General features: G+C 41.7%; 1 pseudogene; it reads left to right on the top strand.

Annotated features, from left to right (window-relative positions):
- Window positions 1-1,749: 1,749 nt before the first annotated feature.
- The window catches only part of LOC106332918, a 6,099-nt pseudogene continuing 3,057 nt past the window's right edge, over window positions 1,750-4,791 (top strand).

Here is a 4,791-nt window from a genome sequence, read left to right as displayed (position 1 = left end):
ATGTTAAACCAGTCGGCTATAAGTGGGTCTTTGTGAGGAAAATAAATCAACATGGAAAGGTCCTGAGATATAAAGCACGGCTTATTGCACAAGGATTCTCAAAGAGACCAGGAATCGATTATGAGGAGACATACTCCCCTGTGGTGGATGCTACTACTTTTAGATTTCTGATAAGTCTGGCTATAAGAGAGAAATTAGACTTGCGGTTAATGGATGTTGTAACTGCATACTTATATGGGCCACTGGATAATGAGGTTTATATGAAAGTACCAGAGGGTATAGAGTTAAAAAACAAATCGAGTACTCGAGAACAACACTGTATAAAGTTGAATAAGTCACTTTATAGATTGAAACAATCATGCCGAATGTGATACAATAGGTTAAGTGAGTACCTAGAGAGAGAAAGATACAAGAATGGTCCGATCAGCCCTTGTATCTTTATAAAGAAATTCGGCCAGAGCTTTGTGATTATAGCAGTGTATGTTGATGATTTAAATATCCTAGGAACCTCTGGAGAGATTTCCCAAACAGTTGAATATCTTAAGAAAGAATTCGAGATGAAAGATCTTGGAAAAAAAACAAATTTTTGTTTGGGATTACAGCTTGAGTACATAAGAGATGAAATCCTTGTGCATCAAATGGCATATACAGAAAAGTACTCAAGAGATTCAACATGGCTGAGTCTCACCCATTATCTAGCCCCATGGTCGTGTGGTCCCTCGTCCTGAACACTGATCCATTTCGTCCTAAGATGGACGATAAAGATGTCCTTGGTCCCGAAGTGCCATATCTCAGTGCCATAGGAGCTTTGATATATCTTGCTAGTCACACGACCAGATATATGTTTTGCCGTGAATCTATTGTCTAGATTAAGCTCTTGTCCAACCCAAAGGCACTGGAACGGGATTAAACATGTTCTTCGTTACCTGCAAGGAACGATAGACTTGAGTTTATTTTATACTAACCAAAGCAAAGAAGATTTTGTTGATTTTGCTTATGCAAGTTATCTTTCGGATCCACACAATGCTCGATCACAGACAGGCTATGTTTTCACATATGGTGGAACGACCATATCATGGCGTTCCATAAAGCAGACGATCGCGGTCACACCTTCAAACCATTCGGAGATCTTGGCCGTTCATGAGGCCAGCCGCGAGTTGTTCAGAATAGGGGGAGTAATACGTGTTGTACTCTTTTTCCTTCACCATGGTTTTGTCCCACTCGGTTTTCCTGGTAAGATTTTAATGAGACAACATCTAAAGTGTATTACAATCCCTGTATGGTTATGGCATCCAAGGGGAAGTGTTATAAATCATATTGTGTATGTCCATAACCGGCCCAATGCTAGAGAGAGAGAGTCGACCGTGAGGAGAGAGAGAGAGAGAATCGGCATCTTGCATTTTCCTTATTAGATTATGATTTGTATTCTTTCCATATTTGTATTTCCTTTATTTAGTCTTTCATTTATTTAGTCACGGTGTAATTCTCTATATATAAAGGGCTCCTTATGTCTATGAATAATACAGAAACATAGATTCTATTCTCTAGTTTCACAACAGTGTCATGTTTTTTTTTTTTAAAAGCAACAGTGCCATGTTAAAAGTTATAAATTAGGGTGTTGAATCATTTTTCCATTGTACATAGTCTTATAAATATTGGGAGGGAAACTTCGGTTTGGTATATAAGAAACGAACAGTTACAGAGGTTTTTGCTTTTGCAATATCATCTTACAAAGAAAATATCAAGCTCATGAGTTTGTGTTCAATCCTCTGTTTTGTTCTCATAAGCTTCCATGTTGCTTCGGTTTCAGCACTAGTATGTTGGAACAATAGGGTTTTCACGCCCAACGATACCTACGACGCAAACCGCCGTCTCATCCTCTCTTATCTCCCTTCCAACGTCACGGCTCAAAATGGTCTCAACTACAACAGCTCCATCGGACAAGAACCGAACCGTATTTACGCAACAGGGATGTGCATACCAGGATCAGATCTAGTTGAGTGCTCTGAATGTATCAGAACCACTTCTGATGCTTTGATTCAAAGATGTCAAAACCGAACAGAAGCGTATGCATGGCCACATGATCCCACGCTTTGCTATGTGCGCTACTCCAACACTTCTTTCTTAGGATCTTTAGATCTTAATCCGCGTGCTAATCTCACCAACGGTGCAAATGTAACCTCAGATCTGACAGAGTTCAGGAAGATATGGGAAGACTTAGCTGTTCGTATGATTGATGCAGCATCCACATCCAACAGCACACCATCCTCTAGTGATAACTATTACACAGCTAATACCGCAGCCTTGAATCCTTTCCAGGAAATCTATGCATTGATGCAATGCACGCCGGATCTTTCCTCTAGTGATTGTAAGACTTGCCTCCGAGAGAGCGTACGTCACTACAGGGACCGGCGATGCTGTAATACGAGGCAAGGGACCCGTGTCTGGCGGCCAAGCTGTTATTTCCGGATGGAGATGTATACGTTCTCTAAGGCTTCTTTTGTTAATTTTTCGTCGGCTTCTCCTCCTCCTCATGCAGATGATCAGGGCAGCAAGATCAACAATGGTAAGTTTTCTAATTGAAAATGGGGTTAACTATCTATTTTCCCATCGAAAGTATCATATAGCACCATATGTTAAGACCTCATTGCAGTTATGATGTTATATGATAGTTACAAGGGAGAAAATGATTGTAAGAAGAATTTAAATATATCATTATGATATTGTTTTCTATGTTTTGAGAAGATAGCAAAGGACTCTCAGCTGGAATTGTCGTGGCTATTACCGTTTCAACTGTTGTTGGCGTCTTGATACTTTTTGTTCTTGGATATGTTCAATGCCTGTTGGGGGTGGATTTACATCCTCCCTCAAGGCCCATTAGACATTGAATTAGACCCACTTCATTATGAAACCCTAGACATATTTCTCCTATAAATAAGGAGCTACCTCCTTATGAGAAAGGGGCTCTCCTTCCCATTTTTAGACTTAAAACACTTTACACAAAGAGCTTATTGATTCTTAGATTTATTTACACTTGTAATCATACATGTAATATAATCTTTAATCAATAAATTCTTTTTAACGTTCTTTTTCCATTTGATTTCTATGTTGATTTCTCTTAAGCCTCGAGAATTTTAGAAATCTATTTCTAAAATTCTTCATTGTATGAATCCGACAAACACACCATTTTCGGTTCAAACAGTTGGCGCTAGAAGGAGGGGGTCAAAGAGAACAATCTTCATAGCATATCAAACTTGGGAAAACCCTAGATCTAGGTTAAAAAAAAAAATGTCGTCTTGTTTCTTGACGAAGACGCGGTTTTGGTTGGAGGGAGGAAGCTAATCGAACGATGTATGAAGAAGCTAATCGACGACGTCTGAAGAAGAAACCCGATTCTCAGATTTTCAACGACGGCGACTTCTTACCTGTGTCGGTGTCTCGATCCATCGTCATCCGGGGAGACAGAGATCGACAACGTGGAAGCCGTAACTGCGCTGGTTATGCGCTGGTTCTTCCTCGAGCTCGAAGCCAAGATGGAGTTTCAATCGCGGCCGTAAAGACGTGCCATCCTCACAGCTTCTGCCATCTCCTCAACTTGGCAAGGGAGCTTAGGGGTTTGGTGAAGTAAACAAACATGATTTGACCTTATCGATTGAGTAATTCGACTCTGTTAACCGTGCATGTGTCTCGATCCATCACCTTCCACCTAGACGAGTCAAAGCCACACCGTATCTGATACAGAACTGCCGTTGTGAGCTCTAAAGTTCTGAGCTTTACGATGACGATTGGCAACGGCACCACTTCCTCTCTCGTCTGTCGAAGAGATGAAGCTCGGAGTCCTTAGAAGATTACAATCGCGGACTTTACCTTGACAAAGCTCAAGTCACTAGCTTGTCGTCTCGTGCTCGGACTATACCTCCACCATCTCCTCCATGAAGGAAACAGCTTCAGCATCTCTCGAAGAAGAGACAGAGCGAGAGAAAGTTGAGAGGAGCTACAGAAACTGTGTGTGTTGTTTTCCGGGTCATGCCATGACTAGAGAGAAAGAGGCGAGTTGGATAGTACCGAGCAGAACATGTGGCTGTTGTTTTCGCTGAGCCGCACAAGTTCGAGCCTCTGCCTGAGATGTCTGGCGGAAAACTCAAGCTCAAGACATCATCAAGTTCTGGCCTTTCTCGGGAATTGTCACTAGAGAAGAAGATCTGATCAAGAGACGCTGAGACGTTTTGACGGAAGTTTACTCTGTTCTTCCTGAGTTTATCGGTCATTGCTCCAAGATGAAGATCTTGAGTTCAGCCAAAAATGGTGATGAACGTGCTGCAACATTGCAGGAACCTCTCAACGGTTCTGCTCCAAGGTAAAGACCAACCACGACAATAGCACCACTGGAGATGTTATCACTGGTCAGGAACATCACAGCCCTGGTGCTAAATGTTGTCACCGCATGCACAGGGCTCGTCGGCTCAATGTTTCCAGATAAAAACACGTCAAAAAGGATGTTAGCAACGTCCTTACCTCGCCAACAACGAGGAGCCCAAGCTTGCCATCACAAATACAGCTCTGGTCTTGCCATGGAAGTATGAGACATGGCTTTACCTGCATCTTTATACGTCATCAGCAGATTCAAGCTCCAAAACAAAAATAAGAGAGATAGAAGAAAACAGAGGAGCATATGATGGACCATGAACAGCCTGGCCACAGCTCAGTGTCATCTACTTCCAAAAAAAAAAAAAAAAAAAAGGGAAGAGATAAGTTCTCATCTCCAACAACTCGCGACTACTTATCCTCAAA

The sequence above is a fragment of the Brassica oleracea genome, chromosome C3, assembly GCF_000695525.1.
Source record: "Brassica oleracea var. oleracea cultivar TO1000 chromosome C3, BOL, whole genome shotgun sequence".
In the NCBI taxonomy this organism is placed as follows: domain Eukaryota; kingdom Viridiplantae; phylum Streptophyta; class Magnoliopsida; order Brassicales; family Brassicaceae; genus Brassica; species Brassica oleracea.
Note: the sequence above shows the minus strand (reverse complement) of the source record. Positions and strands in the feature narration are given on the sequence as shown.